Raw genomic sequence first — 24,755 nt, forward strand, 5'->3', positions numbered from 1 at the left:
ACAGTGAAAATGTATTATTCTCATCATGCTTTGATTTGTAAATGATTGAGCAATGAATCTATGAGATAATAGATGATAATGAAACTAATTAGATAAGGCATCTATGCTTCTTAGTGATTCTCAGATAAGTATAAGACCCCTATGCTCATATATGTTCTTATGACCTGTAGAATGCATATTTGTGACATATTTGGCGAAATGCTTATCATGGCTAGTAGGGGTCCAATCTTGTCTTTGTTCAAGAATTTGTATTGGCATCATTGTCTCTATGTTTCTTTTCATCCATGTAAATTACATGAAGTTTTGGGCAGCGACTAGGTCCTAGCCCTTAAATTTAGCTTTAAATATCACAGTTGCTGGCATAGCATTGGCAGAAAAAGGCTATAGTCGCACTCAAGAAGGCTCATGGGAGTGTATGGGACCCCTAGTCGCTTGGAGGGCTTGGAAAGGAAGCACCTGGGGCTATAGGTCATTGAAGTACTGAGTTTTCTCAGGGGTTGGTCACATGGAAAGGTGGGGTAGCTCCTAAAGGTTCTATAGGATGTGTGAATGGTCAGTTTGGTTGTGTTTTACAGGTTCCACTTCCTTAAGGTGACCTAGGAGGTTGAATCATATCATAGTAGCCTCTTGTCACATGTTTACCCCGGTTAGCTGGTTACTTGGGTAGATGTGGAAGGAGGATGTTACATCTGCACAAATCCCACCTAGAGGTAGAGTCACCTCCAACTTATTCACTCACCCAAATCCAAGACTAGGTGTGTCTAGCTGGTTACATTTCTACATGAAATTCTCTAGTTACAACTTAGACCCTTTATCACTACACATTAGATACGAAGAGGCATGCATAGGTTGGTAACCTACGGAAACTCTTCGCTACCTCCGTCACCTTCTCGTATGCCCATTAACCAAACTCCAAACAACAAATCCACTTCCACCATCTCGCACTTAAAATAATTGGCAATGATCTCAAAGCTTTATGTAGGTCCATATTGCATGCTTCCAATATGTCACTTGTGTTTCATTTTGATAGTCCATATGGCCTAGTCACCGACCCCCTCTCCCATATAGCTATGTTCCTCGACCCCCATCAGGGGCTCTTTATCCTTCTCCAGGATGTTGCTCAACTACTCTATCTAATGTTTGTGGCTTTGTGATGGCCAATGTTGAGAGAGATCTATATTAGGGTCATGACTAACCCGTTTCACTAAAAAATGTACTTCCTTATTCCCTAATCACTTGGAATGTGCCACGATGATGTAAGGAATGGAGAGAACCAAGTGTTTTATCCTATTTACTAGAATATCTAGGCGCCAACTCTTGCTAATCTTGTGGCTCAAAGATCCATATTAATTTATGGACCACATTCACTGCCAACTACTAGTCCCCATCGATATGTAACCTAGTGTATCCCAATTCATGAGCTAGAAGAATTCATATTTTTAGAGACTTAAATTCAGCCAAACCATTACTAACATACCCAAAATAACCTACAAATAACCTGAGTGGTTTGCCATGACAATCCCGAAATAGTCCCCCATACACTACAAGCCCGAGATTCTTTTTGGAGGCCCCATTGAAGTTCAAATTGAAAAAGCCTTAAGGGGGAAAAATAAATGCTGACGAGGATGAGATAGGGCCTTTGAGACTTCAGGATTTATCCAAATCCTCCATATTTTGGGAGATTTCCAATTCTCATGGAATTTAGGCTTCTTCATCTTCCACCTTCCAATCATCCTCTACCCATTTCTATGATAGAGTCATCTCCTTTATATTAAGCTTCATGCTTTTACAGATGATGTCCCATGAGCTCCTTAGATCTTTTAAAATGATTCTATTGCACTCTTTCCAGACATTCCACAGGAGGAATCCCAAGACCAAGACCCAAGCTGTATACACAATCTTATTTTTTTAAGAGGGAGAGGCATTATGACTCCATGGTTTCCCATAAACCATTAGGTTATGATATCTAAAGAGTCTGTAGATCTTGGACCATAGTAGTTCCATGCTCGAGCAAGTTTTGAGTAGGTCTTTATGCAACCAGCTCACAAAATAGAAGAAAAGAGAGATCAACGCCTTCAAAATCAGCCTCTTTGAGGGGGAAACCTCCTTTACATTACACAAATGAACAATTCTTAGATGATACAAATGAAGAAACCTCCTTTCTATATATAAAAGTCTAAGGGGTCACAATATAATCAAATCTGACATAACAATAATAATATAAGGGCACAAAAATAACAATAGTGGGCTTCTATGGGGCACAATAATAACAATATGGGGACAATAGGGGTACAACAATAACAATAAGGGCTACAATGATAATAGTAATGGGGGAATCACTAGTATTATAGGGACCTAACATGGCCCTCTCCTTCAAAAAAGTGTTGTCCTCAACGCTTGAGTAGCTCTGGATGCTTCTGTATAAAATTCTCACCCTCCCATGTGGAATATTCAATGGGTAAGTTCTTCCACTTGATGAGATACTCCAAAATTGATTGATTTCGTAGCTGTCGGGTTCTTGTTTCTGTGACTGCTTCAGGTTCCAATATAATTTTTCCTTCCTCGTCAAGTTCTGGCAATATTGTTTGAACTGGGAGTTTGTCACCTATAACCTTCTTTAAGCATGAAGCATGGAAAACTAGGTGCACTCGGGAAGCTGCAGGAAGCTCCAATTTGTATGCCATAGTACCAATATTTTGCAACACCTTGTATGAAGCAGAATACTTTGGTGATAATTTATTATCCTTCTTAACTTGCTTGAGGGAAATTTGTTTATATGGTTGTAGCCATAGAAATACCCAGTCACCTACATCAAAAATTCTTTCGCTGCGATGTTGATCTGCTTGTTGTTTCATTCTATTCTGTGCCAAAGTGAGGTTATCCTTTAAGAGTTGGAGAAGTTGTTGTTGATGCTCGATGTGATCTTCCACTGCTTAAACCTTAGAATTTTCTCTTAAATATGATGTGATGGATGATGGATGATATCCATAAAGTGCCATAAATGGGGTCATTTTTGCTACAGTATGGAAGGAAGTGTTATACCACCATTCATCCAGAGGCAACCATTTGACCCATTGTGTCTGTTTATCAGATACAAAGAAGCGAAGATATCCTTCCAAACATTTGTTTACTATCTCATTTTTCCCATCAGATTGAGGATGATAAGATGAGCTATGAGCTAACTGAGTACCAAGACAAGAAAATAATTTTGGCCAAAAATTTCCTGTGAAAATGGGATCTCTGTCGCTTACAATAATCTTTGGGTTTCCATGTAGATTTTGAATTGTTTCCATAAATACAGTAGAAGATTTATTGGCTTAAATGGATGTGTTAATGCACAAAAGTGTGCATACTTGGTAAGTCTGTCAACTACCACCATGATGACACTCTTTCCCAACATTGGCTTGGAATATATGTTGTAATAGACACGGGGTCTTAATTGTTTCAACGTTATTTTGTTGGAAAACCAAACATTCTGCCACAAACTTTTGAATATCTGATTTAAGGCCATCCCAAAAAAATTCCTTCTTAACCCTGTGGTAAGTTTTTAAAAATCATGAGTGCCCTCCTAATGGAGAGGTGTGCAATTCCAAAAGAATCTTTTGTTTGAGTTGGGAATTCTTACATAGGTATAAGCGATCTTTGTACCATAATGAATCATTTTTCCAGCTAAATGTATCAGATGTACTGGGATCTTGTTGTAACTTTTGAATAAGTTCCCACACTTCTTCATCATTCTTCCATTCATCCCTTAATTTGTTTATCCAATCTGGTTGGATAATAGAAATGGCGCAAATCAATTCTTACACATTCTCATCCTTTCTTGAGAGTGCATCTGCCACAACATTTTGCTTCCCTTTTTTGTAGATGATTTCAAAGTCATAACCCAACATCTTTGTGACCCATTTTTGCTACTCTTCTAAAGATAATCTTTGTTCTAAAAAGTATTTAAGACTATCATGATCCATTTTTACCTTGAAGTGTCTTCCCATTAGGTAGGGTCTTCATTTCTTAAGTGCATGTAGTATTTCCAACATTTCCTTCTCATAAATAGTTTTGTGTAAATACTTTCCTTTGATTGGACGACTTTTGAAAGAAATGGGTCTTTCTTCTTGCATTAAAATAGCACCAATTCCATTTCTTGAGGCATCACATTCCACAATAAAGGTTTTTGTGAAGTCCAACGTAGCTAAGACTAGTGCTTGGCACATTGCATCATTAAGATGTTCAAAGGCCTTTGTTGCTTATGGAGTCCATGAAAATGCATATTTCTTCAATAATGTTGTTAGAGGTGCTGCTATTCACCCATAATTCTTAACAAACTTGTGATAATACCCTGTCAACCAGAGAAATCCTCGCAGATGCTTTATGGATGTGGGGATTTTCGATTCCTTAATGGCTTTAACTTTGCTAGGGTCTACCTTCACACCTTCATGAGATACAATATGACCCAGATATTACACCTCTTGTACTCCAAAGAAACATTTGGAACTTTTTGCATATAATTGTTTCTCCTCCAATAGTTTGAGCACCCTGTCAACATTTTGAACATGATCCTTCGAGGACTTGTTGTAGATTAGTATATCATCAAAAAATACTAACAAACATTTTCTAAGGAAGGGTTTGAAAATGGAATTCATCAAACCTTGAAATGTAGAAGGTGCGTTGGTAAGGCAAAAAGGCATGACCAAAAATTCATAATGACGCTCATGAGTTATAAATGCCGTTTTTGGAATGTCTTCCGTCTTCATTCTGATTTGATGATATCCTGAATGAAGATCCAACTTGGTGAAGTAAATTGATCCATGTAATTCATCCAATAGTTCATCAATGACAGGAATGGGAAATTTATCTTTAATACTGAGCTTGTTGAGCTCCCTATAATCCGGACACATGTGCCACGATCCATCCTTATTGTGCACCAATACTACTGGAGCAGAGAAAGAACTTTGACTAGGTTGAATTATACCAGCCTCTAGAATTTTTGCAACCATACACTCAATTTCACGCTTTTGGGCATAAGGATATCTGTAAGGCCTGATGTTTGGAGGAGCACTTCCTAGAATCAAATGAATAGCATGATCATGATCACAAATAGGTGGGAGGCCTTTAGGAGTCTCAAATACCTTGGAATGATTGTATAAGACTTTTTGGAGATCTGGAGAAATAGATGATTTTAATGTGGGAACCTCTAGCGAACGTAATTGTGCAATTATGCCTCGTTGTTATTTCTTTAGAAGCTTTGTCATTCCGTTAGAGCTGCACATCTTTCCCAGTTTCCATGTGATACCCCTTAATTCAACTTCCTGTCCTTCCGAAGAAAATTTCATGAAAAGCTCTTGAAAATTAAAAGCTATTGTACCCAAGGATTGTATCCATTGGACTCCTAGTACAACATCAGCACCACCCATTGGGATGTAAAGAATTGGGCTATTCAATACATATTGTCCCATGGATAGCTTGATATTATGGCACTTTCCAGAGCAATTTATGGTTCCTCCACTTGCAACCATCACTTGTAACTCTAGTGCTGGATATAGGATGCAATTCAATTCCTTGGCTATCTTACAATGGGTACTTACAGAATCAATCAACATTGTTACATTTTTCTTCTGGATATGTCCTTATATCTAGATAGTTTGAGGACTCATAATTCCAGCCAATGAATTACAATATATGGTTGAATTCATTTCTTTTTTCTCTAGGGTTTGTTCCTGGTGTATATCCTCTTCTTTCGACGTTTCCTTTTCCTTTTCTTCCTCCTCTTCACAATATATGTAAAATAATTTATTCTCAGTACACTTATGACCTTTAGTGTATTTTCTATCACAACTGTAACAAAGCCCTTTTGCTCTTTTTTCTTCCAATTGTTGTGGTGTCAACCTTGTAGGTTGTGGAAGGCTAGGGGAAACAAAACTTCCATCTTTATAGTTGTGAGTGGTAGGCTTCCTTGTTGCCATAATTTTTCTTGCCAACCTGAATGCCTTCTCCAATGAATCGGGTTCCCAAAGGCGAACCTCATGTTGGATGTTATCCTTTAAAGTCCCTATGAACACATCAATCCTATTCTCCTCTGGAATATCTTTTACCCTTATATTCAACTTTTGGAAGTCCTCAATGTGGTCCATCATTGAACCCTTTTGTTTTAGATTTATCAATTGGCTAAAAAAATGTTGCTTTTTGTATCCTCATAATGTGCTATCATTTCTTCCATGAAAATTGCTCAAGTGACAATTTTTTTATGAGAGCAAAGCCATCGATACCATACAAACTGATTTGGTTCCAAATACAAAGTTGCAATGCATACCTTTCGTGTGTTTTGCACATTATGGAGATCGAAATATTGCTCCATCTGTAGTATACATGTTACAAGATCCTTGCCATCAAACTTCCTCATATCAATCTTTGGAACATGGTGGGTCTTCAATCCACCATTAGAGTCTATGAAATCATGATTAACATTTATTTTGTTCTCCTCATGAGTTTACTTTACTACCCTTTCACTTCAGTAATCATTTCTTGTAGCAAATTTGTCAAATCTATCTTCAAATCTTCCATGTTTCCTTTAAGTTTTTCTTCTATACCATCCATCTTAGCTTCCATGCCTATTTTCAAATCTTCCATGTTGCCTTTAAGTTTTTCTTCTATACCATCCATCTTAGCTCCCATGCCTTTCCTTAAACCATTCATCTTAGCTTCCATGCCATCCATCTTATCTTCCACGCCTTTCTTTAAACTATCCATCTTAGCTTCTGTTACTTTTTGTGAGAGTGAATTTTGTTGCACTTGGTCTCGTAATTTTGATATATCATGTTGCATTTCTTCCTCTTATTCATGAGTCATGTTAGAGATTTCATGTTTCTTACTAGGTGTTTCCATTTTCTTTATTCGGGGCATCAATTAATGATAATAATGCTTCATTATGCCCTTTGAATTCCTTCAAACTAATTTTTTAGACCAAACTTATGCAAAATAAAAAAAAAAACTACACACAATTTTTCACTTTGTAGGAGCTCGATATTGAATCAGTTGTATCTTTGTAATTTCGGATCTCCAAGGACTAAAATTGCATCCTGTGGTAGCCCTTTGAGTCCTCTTTCCAACCTTGCAAGTCTGATCAAGATTAGTGATGCAGGAGCATCCAGAACTCTTAATCAAATTCGGAATCCAAAGCTGAGAAGGAGAAGACGTGGACCATCGGAGCAAAACAGGGGACAAATTCTGTTTAAAATAGAGCTAGTTTGATGCATAAAGTCTCTAGAAGACTTATTTAATGTAATCTAATCTGCCATGTATGCATAACGAGAGATTAGGGATTTTTTGAGTCATTGTGGGAAGAAATCATGCATCTTAAATGATCCACGACTATTGTAATCTCTTATAAAAGAGAGTTTGTGTAGAGAGACAAAAAAAGGAGACAAAGCAATAGATAGAAATTTGTGTAACCAGAGTGTAGATTCAATGTAGTCGAGAGGGAGCTTGTTTCTAAGGCTGAAATGCCTTAGCCTGTATTCAATATTGTATAGTGAATAGATTATGTGTTTTGGGGATTTCCATGTGTCTGTGTATTATGTCTTTTCAGTTTTGTTGTATATATATGTGTTGATGGTTTAAATCCCGTTTGTAAGTGTTCTGATCGACCATCGATCACTATAGGATCGATGGCGATCCAACGATATCAAATTAACTGTTGTGTAGTGTGTTAAACTGAGTGTGGCAGAGGTTAACCTGAGAAAGGCGTAAATCCATCAATAAGCAGAAGATCAACAACATAGGCGACAAAGAACGGGAACCGTCAGATCATCCAGATCGACGGATATTAATGGCGAAGAGGTTTGGCAGAGGAAATAGATGTCGATCGTCCGATCGACGGTCATCGCGAGGCATAGATGTGAGGGCGTTAATACGCGAGGAAAGTGGTTTCGCAACAGTGAAAGTGGTATTTCGGGTGAGGTCTAAGTGGTAAGTGGTAATTCGGGGTGAGCACCCGATTCCACTAACTGTTTGACATGTAGTAGCCGAGGAGAGAGGGAAAACCGCTTTATTGGGCGGTTAACCATCATGCTATTTATCAACCCGATATCATTGTGAAGCGTCGGATTAGATGGGCATTGATCAATGGAGGAAAATTTTCGATTGGTTTTGTTGATCGGATGAATCAACAACCGTTGGATTGGAGAAGGAATGGATGGCGGAGATCGGAGAATAAAGCGGAAAGGCGATGGACCAGGAGTGCAGACCTGACGATTTATGAACGCGGGTTCATTCTTTTTGAAGTCTAAACTAAGCATTCGAAGCGGGGTTTTCCTTCATTCCCGGGTATCCTGTGCATTCCGATAAATGTGTTGCCTGGGGTTTAAAGTCAATAACACTTCCGATAGGTTTTGTGGGCCATAACCCACAGGCCTTAGGATCAAAAAATTAATATTGAAAGAAAAATTGGTATACCCCAAGATCTCCTTTCATCAATTAGATTCTCCAAGGAAGAGTTATGCTAAATCTCCCACGATGACCAGATTATAGACTAGTTTAGTAGAGCGAACTTGTATGAAGTTCCCTGTGTCCCTGTTTCGACCTTAGGACCTAAAACTGATACATAGAAAACTACAGGCCATCCTCTTTCTGTAAATTTTTACTAAATTACAATCTGATGCTCAAAGAAAAATTTATGACGATTTTCCTCAGGTCACCTGTTTGAGATATAACTCGGGAGCCTGCAAAAACCCTAACTTCCTTCGATAATATCTCCCAAAATATAGCGAGACAAGATTTGAAATTTGGATACAAGGTCTAGTGAGATTTTTGCTCAAATGGGTTTTTGTTTTAGCTTCTGAGATGTCGCATAAAAAAGTTTATTAGCGAGAATTACACGATGACCTGTTTGGATCAGCGAAACCCTAGAATCCAAAGCTCTGATACCAAATGTTATGCAACCAGCTCATAAAATAGAAGAAAAGAGAGATCAATGTCTTCAAAATAAGCCTCTTTGCGGGGGAAACCTCCTTTACATTACACAAATGAACAATTATTAGACGATACAAATGACAAAACCTCCTTTCTATATATAGGAGTCTAAGGGGTCACAATATAATCAAAGTCGACATAACAATAATAATATAAGGACACAAAAATAACAATAATGGGCTTCTATGGGGCACAATAATAACAATATGGGTACAATAGGGGTATAAAAATAAAAATAAGGGCTACAATGACAATATTAATGGGGGAATAACTAGTATTATAGGGACCTCACAAGGTGTTCTGGGATTACCTCTCGCTATTGGAAAATAGGGCACCTGGAAGGTCCTGGGTAGCTTTTTTTCCTCGAAAGGTCCCATGTTAGGAGTCGACGTTGGCTAATTAGCTAGAGAAAGATTGCCACCTTTGGCCATAAGTTTCTTTCCCAGATCTTCCTCCAAAGGAGCTCCTGTGGAATTTCCTTATCATTTTCTAGAAGGCTATAGGCCTCTTTGGTGGTGAACATGCCCGGTGTTTGTTATCCCCATCTCAATTTGTCTCCCCCTCTCTCTAACTATATTTTCCTATCTCTTAATAACTGACCCAACATATTCCATTCCTATGAAAATTGATCCATATTCTAATACACCTGATATTTCCATTCATTCACTAATATTAAGGGGAGGATTCCTTCCAAATATGCATGACCACTACTGCCCCTATCCCCGATGTGTACTCTTTAAGACATTGTGACTCCTCCCTCCTTTTCAAATTTGGTTATTGTTGCCAGGATTCCTCCCAAAACATAGTTATACCACCATCTCTTATTTCCCATAATAAGTGGTTTTGGATGAAGGAATTATGTTCTAAAGATAAATTCCAAATTGATGAACCCAACGGGAAATCTGTTTTCCGCACTTTCTCAACCTGAGTAGTTAACGAGCTATATTTTATGTTCCATAGTTTTGGACCTCCTTAGAGCCAACACCACCATAACTTGTCTCTGTTGGTTTGTTGGGGCCTGACCCAGGTTCGGAGGTGATTTAGCCAAACAAATCCCGGTACTACTGGCCCTTTTGGCAATAGTCCATAGAGCGCGGACTGAGGTCTCACCTGAAGTAGTATGGGAGGGTGCTAGAACTAGGTTTTTGCACCCTGGAGATGTATGATGGTTTCAAGTGGTCTGCGGTTCGACCCTGTGCACACGTCACTACGCGCACTTCCCTGTACCTCGCAACCTGAGATAGTGCCTTCGTACAACCCTACTCGGGGGCCGAAAAATGTTATTACCCAAGTCCTTATCCAATATTAGTTGATTAACTTAGCTTATTTGTATGCTTTCAGTTATACTTAACAATATTCACAATTCATACAAGTGCGCGCAGTAAATAAACAATATAATTGCAAATGATATCAAACATGTAATAACTCAGAACAGATGCACAGAATTGGTAACAAAACCTTTCTTTATTAATCTCTTCTCTGGTTACAGACTCAACTCTACCCTGCGCACTCAACTGTAGGGGTCCGCGCACTCAGCTACGGACTCTACTAGGCCTCTATGCACTCAACTGCAGAGCCTCTTCCTACTACTACGACCCAAGACACACTTAGACTCTTCTTCTATGCTTCGCTATCTCATTCTATCCATTAGATTCTATGATCCTATTGATGATGTCCTTACAACTTAGAGCCTCACTCTATTTATACAATCCCATGGTCCGCGGACCATGGGTAGGCCGACATTACATTCAAGCTTAGAGCGGACAGCCCTATGACTCTAACATACATTTCGCGCCCGCAATTCATGGATATTTACAATAATATCACTCAAAACTTGGGCTTTGAGCCCCAAACATGCTGTGGGGGGATTCCATGCCAAACAAGCCCCCAAAACAAACATCATGACTCATCCTCGAGTCACTCTGTCGGTGCGGTGATCCTGGCGTGGAGTCCCTCCAAATGGTCTCGAACAGTCCTGATGTCCGCAGTGCATTGAGCTACTGCTTGTTGAACCTGCTGCATCCATTCTTCTGAGACCCCTGTGGCTAGCGTGCTTCCCTGCATCTGCACATGCATCCCTTGAATGTGCGCGAGATTCCCTTCAATATTCATTGTGATCATGAAGGCCTCGTCAATCCATGGTTGAACGCGTGATTTGGGAACTACTTCCTTATGGCGCGCTATGTCCACCTGCTCTTTTAATGCCTTGGCTTGCTACATCCTCGCAAGCCACTAAGTGAGGACTACTATTTGTGCAGTTCCTATAATATTGTCATACTGTTGCTGGAGTTCGCGCACCTTTGTCTCCAGCCACTGGATGTTGGGGTCCTCCTGCAAAGTCGTGAGGACCTCAAGTGCCTGTTCCAACATGTTGGTACAGTCATGCACTGCACCTCCAATTTCATCCAACCCTGCTATGATAGCACTAGCACGTTGTTCTCGAACTTCCAGGGGAGTGGAAGGCTGCGCCTTCAACCGCAGCTCGGCGATCTAAAGATTCATCTCTAGCTGAACCTTTGTAGTCTCTTCTCTGGCCTCACAGACTTTAGTTTCCAAATTGTGGATCCACATTTCTACCGTTAGATCTGCCGCGATGGCCAACTCTGGGATGCGTCGGCAAGCGTCATTTACCATCTGCACCAACTGTTGATTCTATGACACCAATTAGTCACCTTGCAAGCTGATCTGTTCTATGTTTATTTTATGCTCGCTAAGAACCTGGATTGTGCGGCTCCCTCTGGCTCGCAACTCTACCGTTATCCCATCCTGTAACTGATATAATGTTTCTCGGGGAAGGTAAGCCAGATTGAGGTCAAGGCCTTTCATCATGCTAATCGACAACCGATCCATCGCATTGGACGACACTAAAGCTCCCTCTGGAAAGACTATTGTGTTTTCCATCCTTGCGCGCAACATCTACTTTGCTGCTAAAGTTCCTGCTACGACGTATGTTGACATGGTGTCTTCTTGAGGGGGCCGTACCTGTGACCCCTGTAGTTGCGCCCCGAGGGCCCCCAACACAGTCTGATGCTCTTGCATGAACTCCTAAATTGCTTCACTTGTTGCATCGCAGACCACCTCACCGATGTCTTTGAGATCACCTTCGGTTAAGGTGATCGGGTCAATGGCCAACTTCGAGGCCTTGACCGTCTTCCTTGGGCTCGATCTCTTTGTGATGTGTGGGCCCTTTAACTGTGTGGATGCAGCCCCTAGGTCTGTGCTCCCTTCTACTATTTCTGTTTCATCTGCTTCCTGCCTTGAGGACATTGCTTGGCCCTCGTTTGCCTGTGCTATTGCTGCCTTTGCTGCCTGTGCTGTTGCTGCTGCTTCTACTCTGCGGCTTTTTGTGCCACTTCGCGCGCCGCCCTTACCTCAGCTGTTGCTTTTTTGTTCTACCTTTTCTCTGCCAATTGAGTGATGCGCAACTTAGCATCATTATTTTTCTTCTGGGCTGGCCTTCTCCAGTTCTTCCAGGTCTGGGGCACGCCATTCAGGAGGTCATGTCTTCAAAACAATAAAAATCGCGTTGTCAGTGGCTACAAACGGTAGCTTCGTCCACTGCTTCATCGGATCCTGTCGCGCCCTTATATAAATGTTGTACATATCAGCTTTGAAGTCTTCAAAACTCTGCAAACTATTGTGCATTGTAGGTGACAGACACGACCTCCCATTGATCCACATCTGGATGCTCGCCTCCATGAGTACCCAGAAAATTTTAGTGTCGCAAATCTGTTTCACGTCCTTTGTGGCCCAGAGTGAAGCGTACTTCGCATCCTATGGTAACTCTCTGTCAATGTTGGGGAATTGACTATCCTTTGGCATTTATCCCACTACTAGCAATATGGATAACAACAATCACGCGTAGTGGAAGGTTTTACCCTACTCCTGGGCTTTGCGATAGTTTGTCAAAAATTCTTCGCAGAGGAATTTAGACAAATTGAACTTGACCCCCTCCACGCACTGTTCGGCCAACACGACCATCGACGTCAGTACCTCATTGGCACGACACTTCCTCATCACTTTTCCGACCAGGAGTTGGGTTGCTATGCACACCCCTTTATGCTTGATGCTGGAGATGGCGTAGCCCCTCTTCTTCTTCTCCAGCTTATATTTCGCCTTCATGGCTTCTGCAAGAGCCAAATCACTACCTTTTTTGGCTATAGTAGCGGGGTCCTTTTCTTTATAGGGGAGCCGAGAAATATGGTGAATGAGTCTGCCTTGATGGGAATAAGCTCCTCCAGCCATAGATACCCATCATGCACCAGGTAAAGCAACTGCTTGATGACAAAAATGGTGATGGGCGCATGGTGGAAATGTGGTATCCATAATAAGTGTAGCAACCCGACCTTTTCCACATCGTGCAACCATTTACGCAGCTCTAACATTATCACCACCCCCTTAGTATTATGCTTCATCAGATTTGCGGTCTCTAGGTGCGGGAACTTCTTGCAGTCTGCGAGGTCCCAATATTCAAATTTCATGGTTGGCACACGACCTAGGTGCGTGCCCTCAAATATAATGCCATCGGGGAGAAGCGGGGTTTGGAGTGAACTCTTCGTTTCATCCAGATCCTTTAGTACTTTGGTTTTTCCTTTCCGCGGAGGGGCATACGCAGGCAGTTTTGTTACAGAGCGCAACGGTTAGATATCCTCCTCCACGTATTCTTCTTCTTCTGCTGTGGTGATCAGGGCCTGCAAGTCTTCTTCCTCCTCATCTGTTTCTATTGTGACCACTTTCCCCTGCTCTGCCATGTATAGTTTGCTGTGCCGCGGATTCCTTGAGGACATGTGTACTAGACCCATTGCCTGTTTATCCTTCTTGGGCTGCAGTGTTCCTGGTGATTTGGGGATTTCTGTCACCACCCCGGCGCCTTCTGGAACATCCCCCACCGTTTGGGTCTACATGGCCTCGCTGTTACCTCTTCAATTCCCAACACATCCTTAGTGGCTGTCATCATCTCTAGGTTGTATTCTGTCTCTCGTGAAATTAGGGGTTCAATTATCGCTCGGTTCTCAATGCTCTATGCTCTGCTCAAGCGCTCAATTCTCAAAATACTAAGTGTTGTTCGTTGGCTAGCACTTTGAGTTTTATAGCACCTTTCGAATTCGAATTCGATCGTTCCCCCCAATTTCGGGCCATTAATGCTTTCTTGGCAGTAGATTTTCCCATATCTTGTCCATAACTCGCGTCTTAAATGCTCGCCACCCGCTCCATTTGGCCTCAAATTGAACATTCCATCATGAATAGTGACACCAACGGTCACTTCCTAGCCAAATCACGTGGCAGCGCAGTCCTCCATGCGCGGTCACAAACCCTGTGACATTTTGTGCACATTTCCAATATTGCGCAACTCCCAAGCAGAATATTTTATAGTTCTGCACTCCCTTGCAACTGCCTGGAGCGCTAAGACTATTCTTCTTATGGCTAGTCAGGTGGTCGCACCACCTGTGCGGGGCTCCATCCCGTCTGATATCATAGTTCGCCGAGAATCCCCATCTTCCATTGTGGTGATTGGCTTCGCGCACTCTACTATTTGCAATGAGCTACCTTGGTCACTACGTTTAGTGATATGCGGTCCTAGCCACGACAATAGACTAACCAGTTCACGACGATATTCCTCCAACTTGTCAGTATGATCGTACGCACCCTGACTTGCCATCCTCGGTTTTTTAACGAGAAATGCTTCCTTTATTTCGTTTTCCAGCTTCTTGACCTCTACGTCCATCAAAGCATTTTTCTCCCTTAGCCATACCTGGTATTTTTCAAGTTCGCGAAGTCTAAAGTTTCCTCGTTGGATTTCTTCCTCAACTCTTATATGTTCTATTCCTCATAGCTGTGTGAGATCTTCATTTTGGTCGGCGCGGATCGTCGTATCTACAGGTGTTGTTACATGCGGACTCGACTTTGCATGCTCCACAGGGATTTTAGCCCCTGCTTCATACTTCTGCTTCGGAAGTGCTTGCACGGTCAGAGTTTTGCACATGGTCTTATAAGCCCATACAACTGCTGGTACGCGCAGGTCCCAGTCAATACATCTCACATGGTGGACCCTATTCAGCACTACGTACACCTTGTCAAAGGCTTCCCCATGTATGGTTTTTAGCATGCTAGGTTGTATCATACTTTTCCATTCACACACTTGTCTTGCCTGCTTCTGCTTGTTGTTCCTATTTCCTATCGTGAGAGCGGTGTGCGTTCGTGTAGGTTGCGTACCATATGCCTGTACCCATCTGGAAAGGTGGGCGTGTAGGCTGTTTCGTTCATCATGCCCAGCTTCCATCCTCATCTGAGGCTTCCCAAATCGTAAGCACATCATCTTTCTACATTCACGCCAGTCCCCGAAACTCTGTTGGTGTGTACCCCACCACCTTGTGGGCGTAGCGCGCAGTGCCCATTTCAGAGCATCAAACCGCTGCTATTTCGGTATTGCGCTTTCAAATTTGTTCAGGAATTCATCCACTACTGTCAACCCATCATACATAGGCAGATTCCTTACCTTTGTTGTCATGCAGTGCAATGATCTTACCATCATGTTGCAATTGAGCATGGTTACCTCGTGTAACTGGTTCTGCCATCGTTCTGTTTCCTCATCCGAATTTGAGGTGCAGGAGCTTTCGCACTCCCATGAAATCCTGCCATTAGTTGTAGGATTTACCCAATCCTATTCCTGAGTAGTTATCTTGTAGATATAGTCTAGCTCGTTGTCGCTCTCATCGTCGCGCATTGGCTCTATGTAGCGCGATCCTTCCGCAGGGTCTAGAGATACCACTACGCGCAGTGAATTTTTCTCAAATATCATTTTGTGCTTCTTTAGATTTATCACTCCATTAATATCAGTGGCCAAATCTATTCCCAGTAGCACGAGATAGGGATTACTTTCATCGAAAATCTCTATCACTTCGAAATCTGCAAGCGTGCTTGCACCTTCGATGTCTACCGTTATCCCTGCAATCTTCCCATCGATAGGATCTTCTACTGGTTCGCCATTCACAATTAAATGGGAGACCACTGCAATGTAGGCCTGCCCATGCACTCCCATGTCTTCTTTGGCAGTACATTCGCATTCGATCCTAGATCCAAAATTACTTGATCCATTTCATACTCCCCGATTTGCGCAGACAATCTCATTTCCCTTCCTGTTCGCGATGTATGTTTCTCGAGCTTCCAGAATACGAGAGGTTCTTGTTAGGTCAATATAATACTAGTGATTACCCCATTATTATTGTATTTGTATCCCTTATTAATATTGTTGTGCCCCTATTGTCCCCATATTGTTATTACTGTGCCCCATAGAATCCCTCTATTGTTATTTTTGTGCCTTTATATTATTATTGTTAGGTCGGCTGGGTTATATTGTGACTTCTTAGACTCCTATATATAGAAAGGAGGTTTTATCATTTGAATCATCAAAGAATTGTTCATTTATGTAATGTAAAGGAGGTTTCCCCCTCGAAGAGGCTGAATTCTAAGGCGTTCATCTATCTTTTCTATATTTTTGTGAGTTGGTTTCATAACATTTGGTATCAGAGCTTTGGATTCTAGGGTTTCGCTGCTCCAAACAGGTCATCGTGGAATTTTAGCTATAAATTTTTTTCTGCGACATTTCAAAAGCGAAAAAAGAACCCATTTGAGATGAAATCGCAATGAACCTCAGGTCCAAATTTTAAAACTTTTCTCGCTTTATTTACGGAGATATTATCTGAGGAAGTTGGTCTTTTTGCAGACTTTTGAATTACATTCCAAATAGGTGACCTGGGGAAAATCATCCTAACTTTCTCTCTAAGCATCAGATTGAAATTTCATAAGAAGGTACAGAAAGAGGACGGATTGTAGTTTCTTGTATATATTTTTTTAGAGCCAAAGGTCAAAACAGTGACACGTGGCATGTCGTACAAGTTTGCTCTACTGAACTAGTCTATAATCAAGTCACTGTGGGAGATTTGGCATAACTCTTCCCTGGAGAATCCAATTTGGATCAGACTGGTGGCATTGGAAAGAGGATGCAAAGGGCTACTGCAGGTCGCAATTTCAGAACTGGATGATCTGAAATTACAGAGATACATCAAATTCAATATCAAGCTCCTACAAAGTGAAAAAAGGTGTGTAGTTTTTTTTAAATTTTTGCATAAGCTTGGTTTGAAAAATTAGTTTGAAGGAATTCAAAGGGCATAGTAAAGCATTATTATCAATAATTGATGCCTCGAGGAAAGAAAATGCAAACACCTAGTAAGAAACCTGAAAGCTCTAGCATGACTCATGAAGAAGAGGAAGAAATGCAACATGATATATCAAAATTACGAGACCAAGTGCAACAAGTGTCACTTGCACAAAAAGTAACAGAATCTAAGATGGATGGTTTAAAGAAAGATGTAGAAGCTAAGATGGATGGTTTAAAGAAAGGCATAGAAGCTAAGATGGATTGTTTAAAGAAAGGTGTAGAAGCTAAGATGAATGACGTGGAACCTAAGGTGGACGATTTGAAGACAAGCATGGAAGATTTGAAGACAGGCATGGAAGATTTGAAGACAGATTTGGCAAAGTTTCTACAAGAAATGATTACTAATGGTGAAAGGGTAGTAAAGGAAACCCATGATGAGAACAAAAGAAATGTTAATCATGATTTCATAGACTCTAATGTTGGATCGAAGACCCACCATATTCCAAAAATTGATATGAGGAAGTTTGATGCAAGGATCCCGCAACATGGATATTATAGATGGAGCAATTTTTCGATCTCAATAATGTGCAAACACACAAAAGGTACGTATTGCAACTTTATATGTGGAACCAAATCAGTTTGTATGGTATCAATGGCTTTTCTCTCATAAACAAATTATCACTTGGGCAATTTTTACGGAAGAATTGACAGCACATTATGAGGACACAAAAAGCAACACTTTTTTTAGCCAATTGATAAGTCTCAAACAAAAGGGTTCAATAATGGAGCACATTGAGGAGTTCTAAAAATTGAACATAAGGGTAAAAAATATTCCAGAGGAGCATAGGATTGATGTGTTCATAGGGACTTTAAAGGATAATATCCAACATGATGTTCACCTTTAGGAACCTGATTCATTAGAGAAGCATTCAGGTTAGCAAAAAAAATGGAAAGCAAAATTATGGCAACCAGGAAGCATACCACTCACAACTATAAAAACAGAAGTGTTGTTGCCCCTAGCCTTCCACAACCTATAAGGTTGACACCACAACAATTGGAAGAAAAAAGAGCAAAAGGGCTTTGTTACAGTTGTGATAGCAAATACACTAAAGGTCATAAGTGTGCTGAGAAGAAATTATTCTACATAGATTGTGAAGAGGAAGAAGAAAAGGAGCAAGAAAGGTCAAAAGAAGAGGATATACTCCAAGAACAAAGCCTAGATAAAGAAGAAATGAATCTGACCATATCTTGTAATGCATTGGCTGGAATTACCACTCCTCAAACCATCAAGATAGAAGGACAAATCAAGAAGAAAAAGGTAATAGTGTTGATTGATTCAGGAAGTACCCACAATTTTATTCATTGTAAGATAGCAAAAGAATTGAATTGCTTCCTATATCCAACACCAAAGTGTCAAGTGATGGTTGCAAATGGAGGAACGATAAATTTCTCTGGAAAGTGCCATAATATCAAGCTATCAATGGGAGAATATGTATTGACTAGCCCATGCTTTCCATTCCAATGGGAGGTGCTGATGTTGTACTAGGAGTCCAATGGTTACAATCTTTGGGTACAATAGCTTTTAATTTTCAAGAACTTTTCATGAAATTTTCTATGGAAGGAAAGGAAGTTGAATTAAGGGGTATTGCAGGGAAACCAGGAAAGATAATTAGCTCTAACGGTATGACAAAACTTCTAAAAAAGGAACAAAGAGGTGTAATTGCACAATTATGTTCGCTAGATGTTTTCACATCGAAATCATCTATTTCAACAAGCTCACTATTAAAGATAAGTTTCCCATTCCTGTCATTGATGAATTACTGGATGAATTGCATGGATCAGTTTACTTCACCACATTGGATCTTCATTCAGGATATCATCCAATCAAAATGAATACTGAAGACATTCTGAAAACAACATTTAGAACTCATGAGGGTCATTATGAATTTTTGGTCATGCCTTTTGGCCTTACCAATGCACCTTCTACATTTCAAGGTTTGATGAATTCCATTTTCAAACCCTTCCTTAGAAATTTTGTGTTAGTATTTTTTGATGATATACTAATCTACAGCAAGTCTTGGAAGGATCATGTTGAACATGTCGATAGGGTGCTACAACTATTGGAGGAGAAACAATTATATGCAAAAAGATCCAAATGTTTCTTTGGAGTACAAGAGGTGGAATATCTGGGTCATATTGTATCTCATGAAGGAGTTAAGGTAGACCCTAGAAAAATTAAAGCCATTAAGGAATGGAAAATCCCCACATCCATAAAGCATCTGTGAGGATTTCTTGGGTTGACAAAGTATTATTGCAAGTTTGTTAAGAATTATGGGAGAATAGCAACACCTCTAACAACATTATTGAAGAAAGATGCATTTTCATGGACTCCAGAAGCAACAAAGGCCTTCGAACATCTTAAAGAGGCAATGTGCCAAGCAATGGTCATAGCTACACCAGACTTCACAAAACCTTTATTGTGGAATGTGATGCTTCAGGGAATGGAATTGGTGCTGTTTTAATGCAAGATGAAAGACACATTGCTTTTGAAAGTTGTCCAATCAAGGGAAAGTTTTTACACAAAGCTATTTATGAGAAGGAAATGTTGGCAATACTACATGCACTTAAGAAATGGCGACCCTACCTAATGGGAAGACACTTCAAGGTAAAAACGGATCATGATAGCCTTAAATAATTTTTAGAACGAAGATTATCCTCTGAAGAGCAACAAAAGTGGGTCACAAAGATGTTGGGTTATGACTTTGAAATCATCTACAAAAAAGGGAAGCAAAATGTGGTGGCAGATGCACTCTCAAGAAAGGATGAGGATGTGGAAGCATTGTTGTGCGCCATTTCTATTATCTAACTAGATTGGATAAACGAAGCAAGGGGGGAATGGAAGAATGATGAAGAAGTGTGGGCACTTATTCAAAAGTTACAACAATATTCCAGTACATCTGATACATTTAGCTGGAAAAATGATTCGTTATGGTACAAAGATCACTTATACCTCTATAATAATTCCCAACTCAAACAAAAGATTCTTATGGAATTTCACACTTCTCCGTTAGGACGACACTCAGAATTTTTAAAAACTTACCACAGGGTTAAGAATGAATTTTTTTGGGATGGCCTTAAATCGGATATTCAAAAGTTGGTGGCGGAATGTTGGGTTTTCCAACAAAATAAAGTTGAAACAATTAAGACCCCGGGTCTATTACAACATTTATCCATTCCAAGGCAACGTTGAGAGGAGGTTTCAATGGATTTTATCACAGGTTTACCCAAGTCTGAGGGAAAGAGTGTCATCATGGTGGTAGTTGACCAACTTACCAAGTATGCACACTTTTGTGCATTATCACATCCATTTAAAGCCAGTACAGTTTCTACTACATTTATGGAAACAATTCAAAAGCTACATGGAAACCCAAAGATTATTTTAAGTGACAGAGATCCCATTTTCACTGGAAATTTTTGGACAAAATTATTTTCTTGTCTTGGTACTCAGTTAGCTCATAGCTCATCTTATCATCCTCAATCTGATGGGAAAACTGAGATAGTAAACAAATGTTTGGAAGGATATCTTCGTTGCTTTGTATCTGATAAACAAACACAATGGGTCAAATGGTTTCCTCTGGCTGAATGGTGGTATAACACTTCCTTCCATATAGCAACAAAAATGACCCCATTTATGGCACTTTATGGATATCAGCCACCATCCATCACATCATATTTAAGAGAAAATTCTAAGGTTCAAGCAGTGGAACATCACATCGAGCATCAACAACAAGTCCTCCAACTCTTAAAGGATAACCTCGTGTTGGCGCAGAATAGAATGAAACAATAGGTAGATCAACATCACAACGAAAGAAGTTTTGATGTAGGTGATTGGGTATTCCTACGGCTACAACCATATAAACAAATGTCCCTCAAACAAGCTAAGAAGGATAATAAATTATCACCAAAGTATTATGGTCCGTACAAGGTGTTGCAGAAGATTGGTACTATGGCATACAAATTAGAGCTTCCTGCAGCTTCTCGAGTGCACTCAGTTTTCCATGTTTCATGTTTAAAGAAGGTTATAGGCGACAAGCTCCCAGTTCAAACAATATTGCCAGAACTTGATGAGGAAGGAAAAATTATATTGGAACTGGAAGCAGTCACAGAAACAAGAACTCGAAAACTACGGAATCGATCAATTTCAGAGTATCTCATCAAGTGGAAGAACTTATCCACTGAAAATTCCAAATGGGAGGATGAGAATTTTATACAGAAGCATCTAGAACTACTTAAGCATTGAAGACAACACTTTTTTGAAGGAGAGGGGCATGTTAGGTCCCTACAATACTAGTGTTTACCCCATTACTATTGTAGTTGTATCCCTATTGTCCCCATATCGTTATTACTGTGCCCCATAGAATCCCTCTATTGTTATTTTTGTGCCTTTATATTATTATTGTTAGGTCGGCTGGGTTATATTGTGACTCCTTAGACTCCTGTGTATAGAAAGGAGGTTTTGTCATTTGAATCATCAAAGAATTGTTCATTTATGTAATGTAAAGGAGGTTGCCCCCTCGAAGAGGCTGAATTCTAAGGCGTTCATCTATCTTTTCTATCTTTTTGTGAGCTGGTTTCATAACAGTTCTCCTGACCCAGCGCACCTAGTGATAAGCTCCTGTAGTCCTTTCACAGCCTTGCTGTCATGCAAAAACTTCATACATGTCTCCAAAAAGGTAGTGACCATTGAAGGATCCATCTCTGGCTCTAGTTGATCCTTACTACCTGAAGTGGAGGCCTCTGTGAATCTCTTCTTAGCTTCCATGAATGTCTACTTCATGCACTTCAAATCAAATTCAGGTTCCTTTGTAGGAGCCTTTCGAACCACGCACTTTCTTTAGGCTGCTTACCTTTGTCATATCCTATCGTGATACTGTTTTAGAGCACGATGTTTACATTCGGGTCCTCTTCGTTCGACTCAGACCTCATCATTTGCGAATTCTGAGTTGGGGAAGGCTGGAGTATCCCTTTGTCGCGCAACCTCGCTATTAGTGTAGGGAAGTCCTCCATCTCATGATCAAACTGATTACAATATAAACATGATTCTCTCATTGGATTTTTACAATCGCGGGCATAATGCCTTGGCCCTTCGCAATTGTAACAAATTAGCTATTCACGACCCCTTCCTGGTCCCATTCCACCTCGACCTCGTCGGCACCCTTGAAATCCAGCATGCGCCATCCCTGCATTTGGATTGGGGGCTTGCGTTTTGGTATGCACTCTGTAGTTAGGAGTCCGATCCATCATCAGCTCTTAACTTCTGCAGGTGTGTTCATCATGGCCTACCGACTTGCTGAAGTTACAGAACAATTGCTGGGACGTCTACGTATACTTCTGTAATAGATGACAATTATCTATAGCATGTTTTCCTCCTATCTGACAAATTGCACACCATAATGCAAGCGCTGCACTTGGTCCTGCTTGTGCCTCTGGCCTTAATGGCATCGGTCCTCCTCCCGCCAAGTAGTTCGCGAAGACTAGAAAATGGTCCTTGTCATGGCCCTGGCCTCTGTATTTTGTGCACCATACCTCATCGTGCGCTTCTAGGCGAGTTGTCTTGTCCTGTTTCAAACTCTGCATTTCCAGACACAAATTTTGTAGTTGTGTGTGGATTTATTGGACTCCCAGGCCGGGATCTTGTATTGGGGTCTCATGCAGTCTCATTGCAATCTCCAAAGCATCGGCCTGGGTGGATAACTTCTGCTGAGACAACACCGTCCTTAGATGCGATGTTAGTGACACTACAAACCATGCGCAGTGTTTTTCATATGTCAAGGTCATGTTGGCTTCACGAATCATACTCTTAAGTCTCTGATCTAGATCCCATGGGGTTTCACCTTGAAGCGTCACGAATTCCTTAAACTTGATAATAGATTGTGTCTACGATTTTGGCTTGCTAAATTCCCTATTCAGCATGACCTGGATATCTATGATCCCCGCTTTTGGATGGTCATTAGAATGCTTAATGTACCATGTTAGTGCGCGGTCCTGCAATGCGCTTACCAGTGTTTCCTTCTTTATATTGTCATCCACGACTCCTTGTGCTTCCCATACAGCTTTTATCACGAACAAAAATTGGTTCAGATCCTCATTCCCTACTCCTCTGAACATCGGCAATTTTATTGGCTTGCCATATTGAACTGCGGTGGTGGCGGAGGTGGTGTGGGTGGAGATGGAGGTGACGATGGTGAAACTAGTGGTGGTGTAGGTGGGGGTGGTATGCGTGGGATTCACTGCCTTATCAGACTGATCGCGCTTCTCGGAGAAACTTTCGTGAGTTCTTCCTCACTTTCCCGTTGAGGCGAAATCAAGGGGCTATTTTATATCTCTGTGCTACCTTCATTTCTATAGATCCTCCCACTTTGCGTAGCCCCAAATATCAATTTATCCACATAACCTGCTTTTCACACAGTACCATTTTAATCCAAGTGTTCAAAGATTTAATGTACTTACCTCGCGGTCCTTTGAGGAAGAGTCATTTCGCTTCACTGTAGCTGATTGTCGTGTCTATCGTGAACTCGGTGATAAACCCTCCTATAATTCGATCGAGCCAATGGTCCACAGTGCGCACAATCTTATCTTCCAACACCTCTAGTATGCACACTAATTCTGGAGTCCACATAATAAGTTTTTTGAGCCTACACCTTCCTTGACCATCTGCTAACTTTGCGATCCGCTCATACAACTCAGAGGGGAAGGATGCAAAGAAAATTCTGTGGATTTCAGTATATAAGTAGAGCTCTAACCACTATTCCTTTGATACTCGTGGGTTCCTATTTTCCTGTACCACGAACTCGTGAATCTTTCTGTCCAACCACCCTTCAATTTCTTTCTTCATTGGATTCTAGTGACACGACCTCAGACATCCCTTATGCAAATCCCAGTCCCGGCAATGGAATCGTTTGTTGGCTTGTTGGGGCCTGACCCAAGTTCGGAGGTGATTTAGCCAAACAAATCCCGGTACTACTGGCCCTTTCAGCAAAGTCCACGGAGCGCGGACTGAGGTCTCACTTGAAGTAGTATGGGAGGGTGCTAGAACCAGGTTTCCACACCCTGGATATGTTTGATGGTTTCTAGTGGTCCGCGGTTCGACCCTGCGCGCACGTGCTACGCGCACTTCCTTGTACCTTGCATCCTGAGATACTGCCTTCGTGCAGCCCTACTCGGGGGCCGAACAATTTTATTACCCAAGTCCTTATCCAATATTAGTTGATTAACTTAGATTATTTGTATGCTTTCAATTATACTTAACAATATTCATAATTCATACAAGTGCGCGCAGTAAATAAACATTATAATTGCAAATGATATCAAACATGTAATAACTCAAAAAAGATGCACAGAATTGGTAACAAAACCTTTCTTTATTAATATCTTCTCTGGTTACAGACTCAAATCTACCCTGCGCACTCAGTTGCAGGGGTCTGTGCGCTCAGCTGCGAACTCTACTAGGCCTTTGCGCACTCAGTTGCAGAACCTCTTCCTACTACTACGACCCAAGACACACTTAGACTCTTCTTCTATGCTTCACTATCTCATTCTATCCATTAGATTCTATGATCCTATTGATGATGTC

The sequence above is a fragment of the Pinus tabuliformis genome, chromosome 5_1, assembly GCF_031772625.1.
Source record: "Pinus tabuliformis cultivar Carrire ecotype Pingquan chromosome 5_1, CPIR1, whole genome shotgun sequence".
In the NCBI taxonomy this organism is placed as follows: domain Eukaryota; kingdom Viridiplantae; phylum Streptophyta; class Pinopsida; order Pinales; family Pinaceae; genus Pinus; species Pinus tabuliformis.